Source organism: Pseudophryne corroboree, chromosome 4 (assembly GCF_028390025.1).
Source record: "Pseudophryne corroboree isolate aPseCor3 chromosome 4, aPseCor3.hap2, whole genome shotgun sequence".
NCBI lineage: Eukaryota > Metazoa > Chordata > Amphibia > Anura > Myobatrachidae > Pseudophryne > Pseudophryne corroboree.
The window spans coordinates 788,435,314-788,459,166 of NC_086447.1; the positions used below are offsets into that span (position 1 = coordinate 788,435,314).

A 23,853-nucleotide genomic window follows, 5' to 3' on the forward strand; every position below is an offset into this window, starting at 1 on the left:
AACATTAAATATAGCTCCTAACACAAAAATGCTGTAATAACATTATAAACAAAGAGCTGATACATAGGGAGCTGGCAGTATTGTTTTTACAGCAGACTGTGGTTTGGACGCATCTTTTATTGAAAATAATGTATGTTAATTAATGAACACGATTCAATTGTCTTGATAAAACATTCTGCAATTCTAAGAAAATTATGTAATTGTATCTGTTTTCCATTTATTTTATTATTGTACAAGTTTTTCATGCCCCAGATCAATTCATACTTACCATAAAATGTCACACTTGCAGCGGAGTTGTATTCATTTTCACAGTGTTGTCCTTGGCCCTCATTCCGAGTTGTTCGCTCGGTAATTTTCTTCGCATTGCAGCGATTTTATGCTAATTGCGCATGCGCAATGTTCGCACTGCGACTGCGCCAAGTAAATTTGCTAAGAAGTTTGGTATTTTACTCACGGCATTCCGAGGTTTTTTCTTCGTTCTGGTGATCGGAGTGTGATTGACAGGAAGTGGGTGTTTCTGGGCGGAAACTGGCCGTTTTATGGGAGTGTGTGAAAAAACGCTGCCGTTTCTGGGAAAAACGCGGGAGTGGCTGAAGAAACGGGGGAGTGTCTGGGCGAACGCTGGGTGTGTTTGTGACGTCAAACCAGGAACGACAAGCACTGAACTGATCGCACTGGAAGAGTAAGTCTCGAGCTACTCAGAAACTGCACAGAAAAATCTTTTTGCAATATTGCGAATACTTCGTTCGCAATTCTGCTAAGCTAAGATACACTCCCAGAGGGCGGCGACTTAGCGTGTGTACTGCTGCGAAAAGCGGCTAGCGAGCGAATAACTCGGAATGAGGGCCCTTGTCGGCTACATAGTGAAGGGAGAAAATCCAATACTCATGAGGATGCAATTTATATACTTATATGACCCAACTAGAGTAGGCTACACTTTATTTAGCTATTATTTATTTATTACCAGTTATTTATATAGCGCACACATATTCTGTAGCGCTTTACAGAGAATAATTGTCCATTCACATCAGTCCCTGCCCCAGTGGAGCTTACAATCTATATTCCATATCACATGTACACGCACACACATTCACGCTAAGGTACATTTTTTTGGGAGCCAATTAACCTACCAGTATAATTTTGGATTGTGCGAGGAAACTGGTGTACCCAGAAGAAACCCACACAAGTATGGGGAAAATATACAAACTCCACACAATTAGGGTCATGGTAGGAATCAAACCTATGGCCTCAGTGCTGTGAAGCAGTAATGCTAACCATTACACCATCCGTACTGCCCCCACTTTGCAACATGGCATATACAGGTTATAGGTTTAGTCTAATAGGGGTTTCCAATTACCTGTGATCATTTTTTCATCACACTATCCAATTAGGTCCCACGAAAAACACCCATTTTTCGTGAGAAAATAAATAGGTCCCGTAAAAAGCAGCACTTATCATAAGGCTAATGGGCACTTATAGCAGATTACAAATCTATGGGGGTAATTCCAAGTTGATCGCAGCAGGAATTTTGTTAGCAGTTGGGCAAAACCATGTGCACTGCAGGGGGGGCAGATATAACATGTGCAGACAGGGCCGGTACAAGGTTTCTCGACACCCTAGGCAAAACTTTAACCTACTGCCCCCCCCCCCCCCCCCCCATATCATTATTACATATTCTTTATAAGGCGTTACAAGTGTTTTGCAGCACCGTACATACGGCACATCCCAGAACAATACAGGGTTCACAGAACTTAACATTACAGTAACTAAAAAACTAAAACCAGAGCACAGGTAACAAATAGCATCACAATTCTCAGTACACAATATTATTTTATCGATTAATAGTTTCTTATATAGCGCAGCAAAATCCGTTGCGCTTTACAATTGGAAACAACACTAATAAAACAAAACTGGGTAATAACAGAGGGGTAGGGAAGCCCTGTTCGCAAGCTTACAATCTACAGCTGAGATACAAGGAAGCAATCGGCGCACCACTACTGGCAGGCAGCCACTGGAAGAGATGAATTATGAACTGACGACATCGCCAACACAGATCCCATCAGAGCCCCCCATACTCCGCCATTACAGTCCAGGTCACCAGGATATCCATACTTGAGTCCAGATAGCTAAATCAAAGTGAGGTACTAAATCACCTGTGCTTAAGCATGGCTACTAAGCCACCTGTGCTCAAGCATGGCCATCCCCAAACCCGGACTGGATGGCGGAGTATGCAAAATTCTGTCTCACATTTAAAAAAGCCAGATCCAAACAAAAATACATTGAAAATGCCAGACCCATAAGCAAATTGAAGAAGCCAAATCCACATAAAGATACACGTAAAAAAAACAAATCCACATAATACATTGAAAAAAGGCAGATTCACTAAAAAAACATAAAAAGCCAGATTCACATAAAAATATATTGAAATCGACAGATTCACACAAACCACATTGAAACAAGCTAGATCTATATACAAATACATTTAAAAAAAAATCCAGTTTTACATAAAATACACCAGAAATTTCTCATCCACATAAAGACATGTTGAAAAAAAGCCAGATCCCTGATGCAGATCCACACAATAGACCAAAACAAAGTCAGATTCACCAAAAACACAAAGCCAGATCCACATAAAAATACACAGAAAGACGCTTGATCCAGAAAAATACACAGAAAAAAATCCAGATCTACTAAAAATTAACTAACAAAAAAAAACAGATTCACACAAACCACACCCAAAATGCCAGATCCACATTGAAATACATCTATATTTTTAGAGGCAATGTGGTAACAGGTTGGTGGACAGATACAGCGGGGCGATGGACTGCGACTGGGAGACTGAGATCATGGGGCGATGGAATGCGACCTGTGGGCAGATACATGGGGCAACTGGCTGCAACCAGTGGACAGATGGTGTGAGCGGGTGGCAGACTGTACCAGGCGAGAGCCCGTGAGCAGGGGCAGTAGGTGTGTGGGTACAGGCTGCGACCGTGAGGCAGAGGTCCCTGGGCGATGGGCTGTGACCGAGGTGAGCACATTCCTGCTCATGGGTGTCGGGCTGCGACTGCGGGGCAGAGGCTTTGGGCTGACGGGCCCTGACTATGGAGGCAAAGGGTGTGGGGTGATGGACTGTGATTGGCTGTGACCAGGGGACAGAGGAACCGATGGATGCCGACCGGGAGACAGGGACATAGGACATGAGTAGGAAGAGGAAGGGCAGAAAAAAAATACAACAAAAATGCCAATTTAACCCCTCCCACAGATCAAAAACACACCCCTGCGGTCGTTACAGGGTGCCACACACAGAGGCAAAGGGCGCACAGTGTGTCCCACAAGGAGGGGGGAGGGGAGGTGCAAAGTGAATCACACATGGGGGTGGCAGCAGGACAGGGTTTCACACACACAGGGGCAGAGGGTGTACAGTGTGTTATACATGGGGGAGGGGGGCACAGTGTGTCACACACACAGGGGCAGAGGGTGTACAGTGTGTCATACATGGGGGAGGGGGGCACAGTGTGTCACACACACAGGGGCAGGGAGGCACAGGGGGCCACACACCATGGTGAGGGGAAGAGGACACACAGACACACACAGACACACACAGAGGCAGGGTGTACAGGGGCCACACACGGGGGGGGGGGGGGGGCAGGAGGGCACAGGTCTCTCCAGTCACTCACCGTCACATTGTCCAGTCAACCTCAGGTGCAGTGTAGCTTACTCCCGCGGATCCAGACACAGCACGAAGAATGCATTCGCTGCCTCACGTTAAGCCAGGAGACGTCCTCCTAGTACTCACCTGGCCCTGGGTGCTCCTGCCATGCGGGAGACTGATAGAGGGGGGGAGCTGGTGACAAGATGAAGGAGGGGAGGGGGGGGGGAGGCAACATGTGTGAGCCCAATTGCGGGGGGAGGGGGATACTAGTAACAAGATACAGGAGGGGGGGGGAAATGTGGGAACTAAATTGCGGGGGGGGGGGGAAGCTGTGGGAGCTCAATTTCGGGGCGGGGGAAAGCTAGTAACAAGATGCAGGAGGGGGGGGCAACATGTGGGAGCCCAATTGCGGGGGGGGGGGAAGCTGTGGGAGCTCAATTTCGGGGCAGGGGGAACCTATTAACAAGATGCAGGAGGGGGGGGTGGAAAGGCAGCAGGAGCGGGAGCCCAATAGCCGTGGGGGGAGCAGGTGACAAGATGCATGAGGATGGGGGGGGGTTCGGGGATGCAGCAGGTACCATTCGGTGAGGGGAGCCAGTCGCAGGATCTCATGGAGAAGGGGGGAGCACGGACAACAATTGCAGGAGCCGATCGTGGGGGGGCGTGGGGGAGAGCGTCGGAGCGGGTAACAAGCCCAGTGGGTGACTGATCCTTAAGCCAAAACTCAGGGGGGGGGACGCCGGATCGGGTAACAAAATGCGGCAGTGGAGCGGCCCAGCGGCTGACTGCTTCCACAGCCCAAATGCAGGGGGGGGCGCGCCGGAGCGGGCATCATGACGCCGCCGCGGGAGACAATCGCGGGGGGAACGCCAGTGCCAGCTCGTAATGATAATGTGGGACTACTCGGGAGCACATGCTGCAGCAGCCTGTTTGAACACTCCACTATGCAGGGCGGCACCGCGGCGGTATGTGTATCTATGCCGGGTGCTGCTATCACAGAGGTAGGGGTGGGGGTGGGGGGCAGCAGGGTTGAAGAAACAGGACTCCCTCACACAGTCAGTCACTCAAGTTGTAGACAGACTGACTTGGCGGGCGCCCACGAGCTGCTCCTCGTCTCTTAAAGCGTTCACTCTTTAATTCAATGGGCGGTGCCGCCCTCCAGTGGTCGCCACCCATAGGCAGCTGCCTAAAGCTGACTAGTGGTAGCGCCGGCCCTGTGTGCAGAGAGAGTTAGATTTGGGTGTGGTGTGTTCAATCTGCAATCTAAATTGCAGTGTAAAAATAAAACAGCCAGTATTTACTAGAGATGAGCGGGTTCGGTTTCTTTGAATCCGAACCCGCACGAACTTCACTTTTTTTTTCACGGGTCCGAGCGACTCGGATCTTCCCGCCTTGCTCGGTTAACCCGAGCGCGCCCGAACGTCATCATGACGCTGTCGGATTCTCGCGAGACTCGGATTCTATATAAGGAGCCGCGCGTCGCCGCCATTTTCACACGTGCATTGAGATTGATAGGGAGAGGACGTGGCTGGCGTCCTCTCCATTTAGATTAGATTTAGAAGAGAGAGAGAGAGAGAGATTGCTGTGATACTGTAGATTAGAAGAGAGTGCAGACAGAGTTTAGTGACTGACGACCACAGTGACCAGTGACCACCAGAGACAGTGCAGTTGTTTGTTTTATTTAATATATCCGTTCTCTGCCTGAAAAAAACGATACACAGTCACACAGTGACTCAGTCTGTGTGCACTGCTCAGCCCAGTGTGCTGCACATCAATGTATTGTATATAAAGCTTATAATTGTGGGGGAGACTGGGGAGCACTGCAGGTTGTTATAGCAGGAGCCAGGAGTACATGATAAATAATATTATATTAAAATTAAACAGTGCACACTTTTGCTGCAGGAGTGCCACTGCCAGTGTGACTAGTGGTGACCAGTGCCTGACCACCAGTATATTAGTAGTATTGTATACTATCTCTTTATCAACCAGTCTATATTAGCAGCAGACACAGTACAGTGCGGTAGTTCACGGCTGTGGCTACCTCTGTGTCGGCACTCGGCAGGCAGTCCGTCCATCCATAATTGTATTATAATATATACCACCTAACCGTGGTTTTTTTTTCATTCTTTATACCGTCGTCATACTAGTTGTTACGAGTATACTACTATCTCTTTATCAACCAGTGTACAGTGCGGTAGTTCACGGCTGTGGCTACCTCTGTGTCGGCACTCGGCAGGCAGTCCGTCCAACCATAATTGTATTATATACCACCTAACCGTGGTTTTTTTTTCATTCTTTATACCGTCGTCATACTAGTTGTTACGAGTATACTACTATCTCTTTATCAACCAGTGTACAGTGCGGTAGTTCACGGCTGTGGCTACCTCTGTGTCGGCACTCGGCAGGCAGTCCGTCCATCCATAATTGTATTATAATATATACCACCTAACCGTGGTTTTTTTTTCATTCTTTATACCGTCGTCATACTAGTTGTTACGAGTATACTACTATCTCTTTATCAACCAGTGTACAGTGCGGTAGTTCACGGCTGTGGCTACCTCTGTGTCGGCACTCGGCAGGCAGTCCGTCCAACCATAATTGTATTATAATATATACCACCTAACCGTGGTTTTTTTTTCATTCTTTATACCGTCGTCATACTAGTTGTTACGAGTATACTACTATCTCTTTATCAACCAGTGTACAGTGCGGTAGTTCACGGCTGTGGCTACCTCTGTGTCGGCACTCGGCAGGCAGTCCGTCCAACCATAATTGTATTATATACCACCTAACCGTGGTTTTTTTTTCATTCTTTATACCGTCGTCATACTAGTTGTTACGAGTATACTACTATCACTTTATCAACCAGTGTACAGTGCGGTAGTTCACGGCTGTGGCTACCTCTGTGTCGGCACTCGGCAGGCAGTCCGTCCAACCATAATTGTATTATAATATATACCACCTAACCGTGGTTTTTTTTTCATTCTTTATACCGTCGTCATACTAGTTGTTACGAGTATACTACTATCTCTTTATCAACCAGTGTACAGTGCGGTAGTTCACGGCTGTGGCTACCTCTGTGTCGGCACTCGGCAGGCAGTCCGTCCAACCATAATTGTATTATAATATATACCACCTAACCGTGTTTTTTTTTTCATTCTTTATACCGTCGTCATACTAGTTGTTACGAGTATACTACTATCTCTTTATCAACCAGTGTACAGTGCGGTAGTTCACGGCTGTGGCTACCTCTGTGTCGGCACTCGGCAGGCAGTCCGTCCAACCATAATTGTATTATATACCACCTAACCGTGGTTTTTTTTTCATTCTTTATACCGTCGTCATACTAGTTGTTACGAGTATACTACTATCTCTTTATCAACCAGTGTACAGTGCGGTAGTTCACGGCTGTGGCTACCTCTGTGTCGGCACTCGGCAGGCAGTCCGTCCAACCATAATTGTATTATAATATATACCACCTAACCGTGGTTTTTTTTTCATTCTTTATACCGTCGTCATACTAGATGTTACGAGTATACTACTATCTCTATATCAACCAGTGTACAGTGCGGTAGTTCACGGCTGTGGCTACCTCTGTGTCGGCACTCAGCAGGCAGTCCGTCCATCCATAATTGTATTATAATATATACCACCTAACCGTGGTTTTTTTTTCATTCTTTATACCGTCGTCATACTAGTTGTTACGAGTATACTACTATCTCTTTATCAACCAGTGTACAGTGCGGTAGTTCACGGCTGTGGCTACCTCTGTGTCGGCACTCGGCAGGCAGTCCGTCCAACCATAATTGTATTATAATATATACCACCTAACCGTGGTTTTTTTTTCATTCTTTATACCGTCGTCATACTAGTTGTTACGAGTATACTACTATCTCTTTATCAACCAGTGTACAGTGCGGTAGTTCACGGCTGTGGCTACCTCTGTGTCGGCACTCGGCAGGCAGTCCGTCCATCCATAATTGTATTATAATATATACCACCTAACCGTGGTTTTTTTTTCATTCTTTATACCGTCGTCATACTAGTTGTTACGAGTATACTACTATCTCTTTATCAACCAGTGTACAGTGCGGTAGTTCACGGCTGTGGCTACCTCTGTGTCGGCACTCGGCAGGCAGTCCGTCCATCCATAATTGTATTATATACCACCTAACCGTGGTTTTTTTATACCACCTAACCGTGGCAGTCCGTCCATAATTGTATACTAGTATCCAATCCATCCATCTCCATTGTTTACCTGAGGTGCCTTTTAGTTCTGCCTATAAAATATGGAGAACAAAAAAGTTGAGGTTCCAAAATTAGGGAAAGATCAAGATCCACTTCCACCTCGTGCTGAAGCTGCTGCCACTAGTCATGGCCGAGACGATGAAATGCCAGCAACGTCGTCTGCCAAGGCCGATGCCCAATGTCATAGTACAGAGCATGTCAAATCCAAAACACCAAATATCAGAAAAAAAAGGACTCCAAAACCTAAAATAAAATTGTCGGAGGAGAAGCGTAAACTTGCCAATATGCCATTTACCACACGGAGTGGCAAGGAACGGCTGAGGCCCTGGCCTATGTTCATGGCTAGTGGTTCAGCTTCACATGAGGATGGAAGCACTCAGCCTCTCGCTAGAAAACTGAAAAGACTCAAGCTGGCAAAAGCACCGCAAAGAACTGTGCGTTCTTTGAAATCCCAAATCCACAAGGAGAGTCCAATTGTGTCGGTTGCGATGCCTGACCTTCCCAACACTGGACGTGAAGAGCATGCGCCTTCCACCATTTGCACGCCCCCTGCAAGTGCTGGAAGGAGCACCCGCAGTCCAGTTCCTGATAGTCAGATTGAAGATGTCAGTGTTGAAGTACACCAGGATGAGGAGGATATGGGTGTTGCTGGCGCTGGGGAGGAAATTGACCAGGAGGATTCTGATGGTGAGGTGGTTTGTTTAAGTCAGGCACCCGGGGAGACACCTGTTGTCCGTGGGAGGAATATGGCCGTTGACATGCCAGGTGAAAATACCAAAAAAATCAGCTCTTCGGTGTGGAGGTATTTCACCAGAAATGCTGACAACAGGTGTCAAGCCGTGTGTTCCCTTTGTCAAGCTGTAATAAGTAGGGGTAAGGACGTTAACCACCTCGGAACATCCTCCCTTATACGTCACCTGCAGCGCATTCATAATAAGTCAGTGACAAGTTCAAAAACTTTGGGTGACAGCGGAAGCAGTCCACTGACCAGTAAATCCCTTCCTCTTGTAACCAAGCTCACGCAAACCACCCCACCAACTCCCTCAGTGTCAATTTCCTCCTTCCCCAGGAATGCCAATAGTCCTGCAGGCCATGTCACTGGCAAGTCTGACGAGTCCTCTCCTGCCTGGGATTCCTCCGATGCATCCTTGCGTGTAACGCCTACTGCTGCTGGCGCTGCTGTTGTTGCCGCTGGGAGTCGATGGTCATCCCAGAGGGGAAGTCGTAAGCCCACTTGTACTACTTCCAGTAAGCAATTGACTGTTCAACAGTCCTTTGCGAGGAAGATGAAATATCACAGCAGTCATCCTACTGCAAAGCGGATAACTGAGGCCTTGGCATCCTGGGTGGTGAGAAACGTGGTTCCGGTATCCATCATTACTGCAGAGCCAACTAGAGACTTGTTGGAGGTACTGTGTCCCCGGTACCAAATACCATCTAGGTTCCATTTCTCTAGGCAGGCGATACCGAAAATGTACACAGACCTCAGAAAAAAGAGTCACCAGTGTCCTAAAAAATGCAGCTGTACCCAATGTCCACTTAACCACGGACATGTGGACAAGTGGAGCAGGGCAGGGTCAGGACTATATGACTGTGACAGCCCACTGGGTAGATGTATGGACTCCCGCCGCAAGAACAGCAGCGGCGGCACCAGTAGCAGCATCTCGCAAACGCCAACTCTTTCCTAGGCAGGCTACGCTTTGTATCACCGCTTTCCAGAATACGCACACAGCTGAAAACCTCTTACGGCAACTGAGGAAGATCATCGCGGAATGGCTTACCCCAATTGGACTCTCCTGTGGATTTGTGGCATCGGACAACGCCAGCAATATTGTGTGTGCATTAAATCTGGGCCAATTCCAGCACGTCCCATGTTTTGCACATACCTTGAATTTGGTGGTGCAGAATTTTTTTAAAAACGACAGGGGCGTGCAAGAGATGCTGTCGGTGGCCAGAAGAATTGCGGGACACTTTCGGCGTACAGGCACCACGTACAGAAAACTGGAGCACCACCAAAAACTACTGAACCTGCCCTGCCATCATCTGAAGCAAGAAGTGGTAACGAGGTGGAATTCAACCCTCTATATGCTTCAGAGGTTGGAGGAGCAGCAAAAGGCCATTCAAGCCTATACAATTGAGCACGATATAGTAGGTGGAATGCACCTGTCTCAAGTGCAGTGGAGAATGATTTCAACGTTGTGCAAGGTTCTGATGCCCTTTGAACTTGCCACACGTGAAGTCAGTTCAGACACTGCCAGCCTGAGTCAGGTCATTCCCCTCATCAGGCTTTTGCAGAAGAAGCTGGAGGCATTGAAGGAGGAGCTAACACGGAGCGATTCCGCTAGGCATGTGGGACTTGTGGATGCAGCCCTTAATTCGCTTAACAAGGATTCACGGGTGGTCAATCTGTTGAAATCAGAGCACTACATTTTGGCCACCGTGCTCGATCCTAGATTTAAAGCCTACCTTGGATCTCTCTTTCCGGCAGACACAGGTCTGCTGGGGTTGAAAGACCTGCTGGTGACAAAATTGTCAAGTCAAGCGGAACGCGACCTGTCAACATCTCCTCCTTCACATTCTCCCGCAACTGGGGGTGCGAGGAAAAGGCTCAGAATTCCGAGCCCACCCGCTGGCGGTGATGCAGGGCAGTCTGGAGCGACTGCTGATGCTGACATCTGGTCCGGACTGAAGGACCTGACAACGATTACGGACATGTCGTCTACTGTCACTGCATATGATTCTCTCAACATTGATAGAATGGTGGAGGATTATATGAGTGACCGCATCCAAGTAGGCACGTCACACAGTCCGTACTTATACTGGCAGGAAAAAGAGGCAATTTGGAGGCCCTTGCACAAACTGGCTTTATTCTACCTAAGTTGCCCTCCCACAAGTGTGTACTCCGAAAGAGTGTTTAGTGCCGCCGCTCACCTTGTCAGCAATCGGCGTACGAGGTTACATCCAGAAAATGTGGAGAAGATGATGTTCATTAAAATGAATTATAATCAATTCCTCCGCGGAGACATTGACCAGCAGCAATTGCCTCCACAAAGTACACAGGGAGCTGAGATGGTGGATTCCAGTGGGGACGAATTGATAATCTGTGAGGAGGGGGATGTACACGGTGATATATCGGAGGGTGAAGATGAGGTGGACATCTTGCCTCTGTAGAGCCAGTTTGTGCAAGGAGAGATTAATTGCTTCTTTTTTGGGGGGGGTCCAAACCAACCCGTCATATCAGTCACAGTCGTGTGGCAGACCCTGTCACTGAAATGATGGGTTGGTTAAAGTGTGCATGTCCTGTTTTGTTTATACAACATAAGGGTGGGTGGGAGGGCCCAAGGATAATTCCATCTTGCACCTCTTTTTTCTTTTCTTTTTCTTTGCATCATGTGCTGATTGGGGAGGGTTTTTTGGAAGGGACATCCTGCGTGACACTGCAGTGCCACTCCTAGATGGGCCCGGTGTTTGTGTCGGCCACTAGGGTCGCTAATCTTACTCACACAGCTACCTCATTGCGCCTCTTTTTTTCTTTGCGTCATGTGCTGTTTGGGGAGGGTTTTTTGGAAGGGACATCCTGCGTGACACTGCAGTGCCACTCCTAGATGTGCCCGGTGTTTGTGTCGGCCACTAGGGTCGCTAATCTTACTCACACAGCTACCTCATTGCGCCTCTTTTTTTCTTTGCGTCATGTGCTGTTTGGGGAGGGTTTTTTGGAAGGGACATCCTGCGTGACACTGCAGTGCCACTCCTAGATGTGCCCGGTGTTTGTGTCGGCCACTAGGGTCGCTAATCTTACTCACACAGTCAGCTACCTCATTGCGCCTCTTTTTTTCTTTGCGTCATGTGCTGTTTGGGGAGGGTTTTTTGGAAGGGCCATCCTGCGTGACACTGCAGTGCCACTCCTAGATGGGCCCGGTGTTTGTGTCGGCCACTAGGGTCGCTAATCTTACTCACACAGCTACCTCATAGCGCCTCTTTTTTTCTTTGCGTCATGTGCTGTTTGGGGAGGGTTTTTTGGAAGGGACATCCTGCGTGACACTGCAGTGCCACTCCTAGATGGGCCCGGTGTTTGTGTCGGCCACTAGGGTCGCTTATCTTACTCACACAGCGACCTCGGTGCAAATTTTAGGACTAAAAATAATATTGTGAGGTGTGAGGTATTCAGAATAGACTGAAAATGAGTGTAAATTATGGTTTTTGAGGTTAATAATACTTTGGGATCAAAATGACCCCCAAATTCTATGATTTAAGCTGTTTTTTAGTGTTTTTGGAAAAAAACACCCGAATCCAAAACACACCCGAATCCGACAAAAATAATTCGGTGAGGTTTTGCCAAAACGCGTTCGAACCCAAAACACGGCCGCGGAACCGAACCCAAAACCAAAACACAAAACCCGAAAAATTTCAGGCGCTCATCTCTAGTATTTACCCTGCACAGAAACAAAATAACCCACCCAAATCTTACTCTCTCTACACATGTTATATCTGCCTCCCCTGCAGTGCACATGGTTTTGCCCAACTGCTAACCAAATTCCTTCTGCGATCAACTTGGAATTACCCCCAATATATCATCAATATATATATATATATATATATATATATATATAAATATAAATAAATATATATATATATATATATATATATGTGTGTATGTATGTTCCAGTATATAACTCTGAAATGCCTGGAGCAATTTACACCAAACTTGTTACTCATATTACTTACAATCTGGAAAAAAATACTGTGGGGGTAAGACACACCTAGCACCCCTAGGGGTGGGGGTGAGGAAGGGGTGACATGTAAAAATCTAGAGATGAGCGCCGGAAATTTTTCGGGTTTTGTGTTTTGGTTTTGGGTTCGGTTCCGCGGCCGTGTTTTGGGTTCGACCGCGTTTTGGCAAAACCTCACCGAATTTTTTTTGTCGGATTCGGGTGTGTTTTGGATTCGGGTGTTTTTTTCAAAAAACCCTAAAAAACAGCTTAAATCATAGAATTTGGGGGGCATTTTGATCCCAAAGTATTATTAACCTCAAAAACCATAATTTACACTCATTTTCAGTCTATTCTGAATACCTCACACCTCACAATATTATTTTTAGTCCTAAAATTTGCACCGAGGTCGCTGTGTGAGTAAGATAAGCGACCCTAGTGGCCGACACAAACACCGGGCCCATCTAGGAGTGGCACTGCAGTGCCACGCAGGATGTCCCTTCCAAAAAACCCTCCCCAAACAGCACATGATGCAAAGAAAAAAAGAGGCGCAATGAGGTAGCTGACTGTGTGAGTAAGATAAGCGACCCTAGTGGCCGACACAAACACCGGGCCCATCTAGGAGTGGCACTGCAGTGTCACGCAGGATGTCCCTTCCAAAAAACCCTCCCCAAACAGCACATGACGCAAAGAAAAAAAGAGGCGCAATGAGGTAGCTGACTGTGTGAGTAAGATAAGCGACCCTAGTGGCCGACACAAACACCGGGCCCATCTAGGAGTGGCACTGCAGTGTCACGCAGGATGGCCCTTCCAAAAAACCCTCCCCAAACAGCACATGACGCAAAGAAAAAAAGAGGCGCAATGAGGTAGCTGACTGTGTGAGTAAGATAAGCGACCCTAGTGGCCGACACAAACACCGGGCCCATCTAGGAGTGGCACTGCAGTGTCACGCAGGATGGCCCTTCCAAAAAACCCTCCCCAAACAGCACATGACGCAAAGAAAAAAAGAGGCGCAATGAGGTAGCTGACTGTGTGAGTAAGATAAGCGACCCTAGTGGCCGACACAAACACCGGGCCCATCTAGGAGTGGCACTGCAGTGTCACGCAGGATGGCCCTTCCAAAAAACCCTCCCCAAACAGCACATGACGCAAAGAAAAAGAAAAGAAAAAAGAGGTGCAAGATGGAATTGTCCTTGGGCCCTCCCACCCACCCTTATGTTGTATAAACAGGACATGCACACTTTAACCAACCCATCATTTCAGTGACAGGGTCTGCCACACGACTGTGACTGATATGACGGGTTGGTTTGGACCCCCCCCCAAAAAAGAAGCAATTAATCTCTCCTTGCACAAACTGGCTCTACAGAGGCAAGATGTCCACCTCATCATCATCCTCCGATATATCACCGTGTACATCCCCCTCCTCACAGATTATCAATTCGTCCCCACTGGAATCCACCATCTCAGCTCCCTGAGTATTTTGTGGAGGCAATTGCTGCTGGTCAATGTCTCCGCGGAGGAATTGATTATAATTCATTTTAATGAACATCATCTTCTCCACATTTTCTGGATGTAACCTCGTACGCCGATTGCTGACAAGGTGAGCGGCGGCACTAAACACTCTTTCGGAGTACACACTTGTGGGAGGGCAACTTAGGTAGAATAAAGCCAGTTTGTGCAAGGGCCTCCAAATTGCCTCTTTTTCCTGCCAGTATAAGTACGGACTGTGTGACGTGCCAACTTGGATGCGGTCACTCATATAATCCTCCACCATTCTTTCAATGTTGAGAGAATCATATGCAGTGACAGTAGACGACATGTCCGTAATCGTTGTCAGGTCCTTCAGTCCGGACCAGATGTCAGCATCAGCAGTCGCTCCAGACTGCCCTGCATCACCGCCAGCGGGTGGGCTCGGAATTCTGAGCCTTTTCCTCGCACCCCCAGTTGCGGGAGAATGTGAAGGAGGAGATGTTGACAGGTCGCGTTCCGCTTGACTTGACAATTTTCTCACCAGCAGGTCTTTCAACCCCAGCAGACTTGTGTCTGCCGGAAAGAGAGATCCAAGGTAGGTTTTAAATCTAGGATCGAGCACGGTGGCCAAAATGTAGTGCTCTGATTTCAACAGATTGACCACCCGTGAATCCTTGTTAAGCGAATTAAGGGCTCCATCCACAAGTCCCACATGCCTAGCGGAATCGCTCCGTGTTAGCTCCTCCTTCAATGTCTCCAGCTTCTTCTGCAAAAGCCTGATGAGGGGAATGACCTGACTCAGGCTGGCAGTGTCTGAACTGACTTCACGTGTGGCAAGTTCAAAGGGCATCAGAACCTTGCACAACGTTGAAATCATTCTCCACTGCACTTGAGACAGGTGCATTCCACCTCCTATAGGTTTGAATGGCCTTTTGCTGCTCCTCCAACCTCTGAAGCATATAGAGGGTTGAATTCCACCTCGTTACCACTTCTTGCTTCAGATGATGGCAGGGCAGGTTCAGTAGTTTTTGGTGGTGCTCCAGTCTTCTGTACGTGGTGCCTGTACGCCGAAAGTGTCCCGCAATTCTTCTGGCCACCGACAGCATCTCTTGCACGCCCCTGTCGTTTTTTAAAAAATTCTGCACCACCAAATTCAAGGTATGTGCAAAACATGGGACGTGCTGGAATTTGCCCATATTTAATGCACACACAATATTGCTGGCGTTGTCCGATGCCACAAATCCACAGGAGAGTCCAATTGGGGTAAGCCATTCTGCGATGATCTTCCTCAGTTGCCGTAAGAGGTTTTTAGCTGTGTGCGTATTCTGGAAAGCGGTGATACAAAGCGTAGCCTGCCTAGGAAAGAGTTGGCGTTTGCGAGATGCTGCTACTGGTGCCGCTGCTGCTGTTCTTGCGGCGGGAGTCCATACATCTACCCAGTGGGCTGTCACAGTCATATAGTCCTGACCCTGCCCTGCTCCACTTGTCCACATGTCCGTGGTTAAGTGGACATTGGGTACAACTGCATTTTTTAGGACACTGGTGAGTCTTTTTCTGACGTCCGTGTACATTCTCGGTATCGCCTGCCTACAGAAGTGGAACCTAGATGGTATTTGGTAACGGGGGCACACTGCCTCAATAAGTTGTCTAGTTCCCTGTGAACTAACGGCGGATACCGGACGCACGTCTAACACCAACATAGTTGTCAAGGCCTCAGTTATCCGCTTTGCAGCAGGATGACTGCTGTGATATTTCATCTTCCTCGCAAAGGACTGTTGGACAGTCAATTGCTTACTGGAAGTAGTACAAGTGGGCTTACGACTTCCCCTCTGGGATGACCATCGACTCCCAGCAGCAACAACAGCAGCGCCAGCAGCAGTAGGCGTTACACGCAAGGATGCATCGGAGGAATCCCAGGCAGGAGAGGACTCGTCAGAATTGCCAGTGACATGGCCTGCAGGACTATTGGCATTCCTGGGGAAGGAGGAAATTGACACTGAGGGAGTTGGTGGGGTGGTTTGCGTGAGCTTGGTTACAAGAGGAAGGGATTTACTGGTCAGTGGGCTGCTTCCGCTGTCGCCCAAAGTTTTTGAACTTGTCACTGACTTATTATGAATGCGCTGCAGGTGACGTATAAGGGAGGATGTTCCGAGGTGGTTAATGTCCTTACCCCTACTTATTACAGCTTGACAAAGGGAACACACGGCTTGACAAATGTTGTCCGCATTTCTGGTGAAATACTTCCACACCGAAGAGCTGATTTTTTTGGTATTTTCACCAGGCATGTCAACGGCCATATTCCTCCCACGGACAACAGGTGTCTCCCCGGGTGCCTGACTTAAACAAACCACCTCACCATCAGAATCCTCCTGGTCAATTTCCTCCCCAGCGCCAGCAACACCCATATCCTCCTCATCCTGGTGTACTTCAACACTGACATCTTCAATCTGACTATCAGGAACTGGACTGCGGGTGCTCCTTCCAGCACTTGCAGGGGGCGTGCAAATGGTGGAAGGCGCATGCTCTTCACGTCCAGTGTTGGGAAGGTCAGGCATCGCAACCGACACAATTGGACTCTCCTTGTGGATTTGGGATTTCGAAGAACGCACAGTTCTTTGCGGTGCTTTTGCCAGCTTGAGTCTTTTCAGTTTTCTAGCGAGAGGCTGAGTGCTTCCATCCTCATGTGAAGCTGAACCACTAGCCATGAACATAGGCCAGGGCCTCAGCCGTTCCTTGCCACTCCGTGTGGTAAATGGCATATTGGCAAGTTTACGCTTCTCCTCCGACAATTTTATTTTAGGTTTTGGAGTCCTTTTTTTACTGATATTTGGTGTTTTGGATTTGACATGCTCTGTACTATGACATTGGGCATCGGCCTTGGCAGACGACGTTGCTGGCATTTCATCGTCTCGGCCATGACTAGTGGCAGCAGCTTCAGCACGAGGTGGAAGTGGATCTTGATCTTTCCCTAATTTTGGAACCTCAACATTTTTGTTCTCCATATTTTAATAGGCACAACTAAAAGGCACCTCAGGTAAACAATGGAGATGGATGGATACTAGTATACAATTATGGATGGACTGCCGAGTGCCGACACAGAGGTAGCTACAGCCGTGGACTATTGTACTGTACTGTGTCTGCTGCTAATATAGACTGGATGATAATGAGATGTAGTATGTATGTATAAAGAAGAAAGAAAAAAAAACCACGGGTAGGTGGTATACAATTATGGATGGACTGCCGAGTGCCGACACAGAGGTAGCTACAGCCGTGGACTACCGTACTGTGTCTGCTGCTAATATAGACTGGTTGATAATGAGATGTAGTATGTATAAAGAAGAAAGAAGAAAAAAACCACGGGTAGGTGGTATACAATTATGGACGGACTGCCGAGTGCCGACACAGAGGTAGCTACAGCCGTGGACTACCGTACTGTGTCTGCTGCTAATATAGACTGGTTGATAATGAGATGTAGTATGTATAAAGAAGAAAGAAAAAAAAAACCACGGGTAGGTGGTATACAATTATGGACGGACTGCCGAGTGCCGACACAGAGGTAGCTACAGCCGTGGACTACCGTACTGTACTGTGTCTGCTGCTAATATAGACTGGTTGATAAAGAGATGTAGTATGTATGTATAAAGAAGAAAGAAAAAAAAACCACGGGTAGGTGGTATACAATTATGGATGGACTGCCGAGTGCCGACACAGAGGTAGCTACAGCCGTGGACTACCGTACTGTACTGTGTCTGCTGCTAATATAGACTGGTTGATAAAGAGATGTAGTATGTATGTATAAAGAAGAAAGAAAAAAAAACCACGGGTAGGTGGTATACAATTATGGATGGACTGCCGAGTGCCGACACAGAGGTAGCTACAGCCGTGGACTACTGTACTGTGTCTGCTGCTAATATAGACTGGTTGATAAAGAGATGTAGTATGTATGTATAAAGAAGAAAGAAAAAAAAACCACGGGTAGGTGGTATACAATTATGGACGGACTGCCGAGTGCCGACACAGAGGTAGCTACAGCCGTGGACTACCGTACTGTACTGTGTCTGCTGCTAATATAGAGTGGTTGATAAAGAGATGTAGTATGTATGTATAAAGAAGAAAGAAAAAAAAACCACGGGTAGGTGGTATACAATTATGGATGGACTGCCGAGTGCCGACACAGAGGTAGCTACAGCCGTGGACTACTGTACTGTGTCTGCTGCTAATATAGACTGGTTGATAAAGAGATGTAGTATGTATGTATAAAGAAGAAAGAAAAAAAACCACGGGTAGGTGGTATACAATTATGGATGGACTGCCGAGTGCCGGCACAGAGGTAGCTACAGCCGTGGACTACTGTACCGTGTCTGCTGCTAATATAGACTGGTTGATAAAGAGATGTAGTATGTATGTATAAAGAAGAAAGAAAAAAAAACCACGGGTAGGTGGTATACAATTATGGACGGACTGCCGAGTGCCGACACAGAGGTAGCTACAGCCGTGGACTACCGTACTGTACTGTGTCTGCTGCTAATATAGACTGGTTGATAAAGAGATGTAGTATGTATGTATAAAGAAGAAAGAAAGAAAAACCACGGGTAGGTGGTATACAATTATGGATGGACTGCCGAGTGCCGACACAGAGGTAGCTACAGCCGTGGACTACTGTACTGTGTCTGCTGCTAATATAGACTGGTTGATAAAGAGATGTAGTATGTATGTATAAAGAAGAATGAAAAAAAAACCACGGGTAGGTGGTATACAATTATGGATGGACTGCCGAGTGCCGACACAGAGGTAGCTACAGCCGTGAACTACCGTACTGTGTCTGCTGCGACTGGATGATAAATAATGATATAAAAAATATATATATATCACTACTGCAGCCGGACAGGTATATATTATATAATGACGGACCTGCTGGACACTGTCTGTCAGCAGAATGAGTTTTTTATAGAATAAAAAAAAAAACACCACACAAGTCACACGACGAGTGTTTAACTTTTTCAGGCAATCACAATATAGTATACTACTAACTATACTGGTGGTCAGTGTGGTCAGGTCCCTGGTCAGTCACACTGGCAGTGGCACTCCTGCAGCAAAAGTGTGCACTGTTTAATTTTAATAATATGTACTCCTTGCTCCTGCTATAACCTATAACTGGCACTGCTCCCCAGTCTCCCCCACAATTATAAGCTGTGTGAGCACAGTCAGATATATACATAGATGATGCAGCACACTGGGCTGAGCAGTGCACACAGATATGGTATGTGACTGAGTCACTGTGTATCGTTTTTTTCAGGCAGAGAACGGATTATATTAAATAAAACTGCACTGTCTGGTGGTCACTGTGGTCAGTCACTACTAAACTCTGCACTCTCTACAGTACTCCTAAGCTCCAGTAAATCAAGTGTCTCTGTCTCAAATCAATCTCACTCTCTCTCTTCTAATCTAAATGGAGAGGACGCCAGCCACGTCCTCTCCCTATCAATCTCAATGCACGTGTGAAAATGGCGGCGACGCGCGGCTCCTTAGATAGAATCCGAGTCTCGCGAGAATCCGACAGCGTCATGATGACGTTCGGGCGCGCTCGGGTTAACCGAGCAAGGCGGGAAGATCCGAGTCGCTCGGACCCGTGAAAAAAAACATGAAGTTCGGGCGGGTTCGGATTCCGATGAACCGAACCCGCTCATCTCTATAAAAATCCATAGTTTTCAGCATAACTCTGGAATGCCTGGAGCAATTTACACCAAACTTGGTACTCATATGACTTACAATCTGGGAAAAAATACTGTGGGGTTAAGAAAAATACTGTGGGGGTGGGAAGGGGATGACATGTAAAAATCCATAGTTTTCGGGGTCGCGGAGATGAATAGTGACACTCCCGATGCCGTTTAAGTCCAAGTTTAGCCCCCATCAGCATGGAGGGTGAGAAGGGATGTAAAATAAAATGTCCAAAATGACTGACATTAGTGTCAAATTACAGTATGCTGGTGCTGTAAGTATCAAACTGACAAGTAGATAGCCCAGAGGCCCATTACATAGTGACCCGTGGGGGAACAGCTCCCGCGTAGAGTACACCCAACTCGGGTGATGAAACAATGACAGCAGTCAGCAGATCCACCCAGTCCAGGCTCTCCAAGTTTAACATCCTCCCTCTTCTCCGCTACTCGCTGTCCGCCAACTGATCTGCTGCAGCGCAATGTGACTCCGTCCCCTGCTACACAGCGGTAACAATAATAAAATCACATCAGGGTTGCTGCTCCTTGTGACCACCCCCCGGCACAGCCGCCTCCGCTATAACTACTACTGTCATTGTACAGGCCACTGACACAGGGGGGACGGGGGCAATGCACCTGAGTAATGCAGATGTCTCCCCATCTGTGTACCCGCACTAGCTGCTGTGTCCGGCTTGGGGAGGGGGTGATCCTGGGGGGTTCCCAGCAGTGGGCGTCCCCTCCATCTCTGGGCTGCTCCCTCCGTAAGCACTCCCTGCTACCACCATTTATGCTTATTCAGCCAGTAGTGGAGATTTATCTCAGTCAAATACAATTCAGCATCATCCATAGTTGCATACGCTCTGCTCTGGAACATTCCTTTTTTTTCGAAAACACATCAAATACTTTCATAAAATTGACTTTAAGGGGTATATTCAATTAGCGTCGGATCCATTCCGACATGTATTTGTCGGAATGAATCCGACAACCCTAATTCAGTCTCATCTCAATTTGACTTTTTCAAGTCAAATTGAGATGATGGACCCAGAGAAGGAGAGATGGGGGGCGGGGGAGCCGCGGGGAGACTAGAGGGGACAGCCGCCGGCAGAAGGAGGAGATCAACGCTACAGTAGCGCTGCAGGAGGATGTCACACAGCCGCCCGACTTCACGGCAGTGTCCACCCGGCTCCTGCAAGCGTGACCTCACTTGCTGGAGCCGGGTGGAAGCTGCCGTGAGCGGCGCGGCTGTGTGACATTCTGCTGCAGTGCTACTGTAGCGCTGATCTCCCCTGTCTGCCCGTGGCTGTTCCCCGTCTACCTGTGGCTCTCCCCCCTCTCCTTCTCTGGGTCCCACATCTCAGGCTGACATTTTTTTATGTCAGACTGAGATGGTCGAAAAGGGGGCCGCCCCGTTTTCGACACAAGCACTTGGATCGGCAGCTATTCCGCCGATCCATGTGCTTTTTCGACAAGTCGAATACCTCAACTTGTCGAAAATATTGAATAGGTTGGAACCCCTTCCGAACTAAAAAAAGTCGAAAACTGACGTCTTTTCGACAGACGGCAGCTTTCGACATCAATTGAATGTACCCCAAGTCTGCATCATCTCCAATGTGTGACGTTATGTACATACTTATAAAATATAGTGCCCATTTACACAAAAAAAAATATATGTTAGTATTAAGTATATATTCAGCATGAGCATGCAGGGGTGTTGCTACAGTATCTTACATTTCTGAGCAGACAAAGTGGCAGGATTGGGGTGTTGATTGCTGATTGTGGTTTATGCAAACAAGATTTCACTTTCAAGATGATATGTACAGTAAATGAGATCCAAATGGTGCAGAGGTACAATTAATTGGGTGTTCTCAGTGCAATGTCCATAAAAATACCTGCTTTTTACTAATCCTCAGAGATTGCGAGAAATTAGGCTTTTAATAGGCCATCCCGACCATTTGTATAGGATGTTGGTGGGATACATGAAGATTGCCTTCTCTCCTTGGGGTCCATTTGCACTCTTAATAGTCTTTTCCCCCAGGCTATTACATTGTTGAATATCTAAGATAGGGTGGTAGACTTTACAGAATTCTAATTATGAATATATGTTTTTATGTTTTATGTGTTTATTCCTTTTCTTCATGTGTCTTTTTGGTGAGATGTGGAATATCAGAAATGAATTTGTTGTATATTTGTATACTTGGCCAATAAAGTTGATTCTAATTCTGATTCTACTGTAGTTCAGGGTCTGAAAAGCTAGGTAAGTATGGAAATAATGCATTGCAGTGGCAAGTTTTTTCTTCCTAGGCTTTCTCACTAAAATATGTAAAGACTTTGGTGAGATATACAAAAGTAGGGCAAGCTACAGAAGGCAAAAGTCACAGAGAAAGCACAAGCCAACAAAGTTGTTTGAAGGTTTAAGACACTTTTTATTGAATAGAATATCATACAGGATGTGATAATATAAGAAGAACATTTTCACAGAATCAGTAAAATATTTCCTAAGTAAAAACTCCAAAATTCAGCATTTTTTTTTTTTTTGCAATTAACTATATACAGCCTTTCAGTAACATTGCATAATGTGTACCTCTTCTAAGAAAGTGTACTTTATCTGCTAATATTCTGCGATTCAAGAGCGCAAGCCTTTTTTACTGTAAACCTATAACTTCTAAACTATTATATTGTTACATGTGTTTATTTTAACCCTACGCATTGCTTTAGAAGCACGTTTTCATTATAAGTATCATCTTTCTTATAAATTGTATATATATATATATACACACACACACACACACACACACACACACACACACACAAAGCCTGATTTTTTTTTTAGAGCACACCTATGCCATACAAAATTAAATAATGAAATTTAAATGCACTGAGTTAATAACTAGAGATGAGCGCCTGAAATTTTTCGGGTTTTGTGTTTTGGTTTTGGGTTCGGTTCCGCGGCCGTGTTTTGGGTTCGACCGCGTTTTGGCAAAACCTCACCGAATTTTTTTTGTCGGATTCGGGTGTGTTTTGGATTCGGGTGTTTTTTTTAAAAAAACCCTAAAAAACAGCTTAAATCATAGAATTTGGGGGTCATTTTGATCCCAAAGTATTATTAACCTCAAAAACCATAATTTCCACTCATTTTCAGTCTATTCTGAATACCTCACACCTCACAATATTATTTTTAGTCCTAAAATTTGCACCGAGGTCGCTGTGTGAGTAAGATAAGCGACCCTAGTGGCCGACACAAACACCGGGCCCATCTAGGAGTGGCACTGCAGTGTCACGCAGGATGTCCCTTCCAAAAAACCCTCCCCAAACAGCACATGACGCAAAGAAAAAAAGAGGCGCAATGAGGTAGCTGTGTGAGTAAGATTAGCGACCCTAGTGGCCGACACAAACACCGGGCCCATCTAGGAGTGGCACTGCAGTGTCACGCAGGATGTCCCTTCCAAAAAACCCTCCCCAAACAGCACATGACGCAAAGAAAAAAAGAGGCGCAATGAGGTAGCTGACTGTGTGAGTAAGATAAGCGACCCTAGTGGCCGACACAAACACCGGGCCCATCTAGGAGTGTCACTGCAGTGTCACGCAGGATGTCCCTTCCAAAAAACCCTCCCCAAACAGCACATGACGCAAAGAAAAAAAGAGGCGCAATGAGGTAGCTGACTGTGTGAGTAAGATAAGCGACCCTAGTGGCCGACACAAACACCGGGCCCATCTAGGAGTGGCACTGCAGTGTCACGCAGGATGTCCCTTCCAAAAAACCCTCCCCAAACAGCACATGACGCAAAAAAAAAAAGAGGCGCAATGAGGTAGCTGACTGTGTGAGTAAGATAAGCGACCCTAGTGGCCGACACAAACACCGGGCCCATCTAGGAGTGGCACTACAGTGTCACGCAGGATGGCCCTTCCAAAAAACCCTCCCCAAACAGCACATGACGCAAAGAAAAAAAGAGGCGCAATGAGGTAGCTGACTGCGTGAGTAAGATAAGCGACCCTAGTGGCCGACACAAACACCGGGCCCATCTTGGAGTGGCACTGCAGTGTCACGCAGGATGTCCCTTCC

At 46.9% G+C, this 23,853-nt stretch overlaps 1 long non-coding RNA gene across 2 annotated transcripts in view; it reads left to right on the forward strand.

Moving 5' to 3' along the window:
* The window catches only part of LOC134910379 (uncharacterized), a 252,440-nt gene that overhangs the window by 110,033 nt on the left and 118,554 nt on the right, over positions 1-23,853 (forward strand). The gene's annotated exons all lie outside the window — the stretch shown is intronic.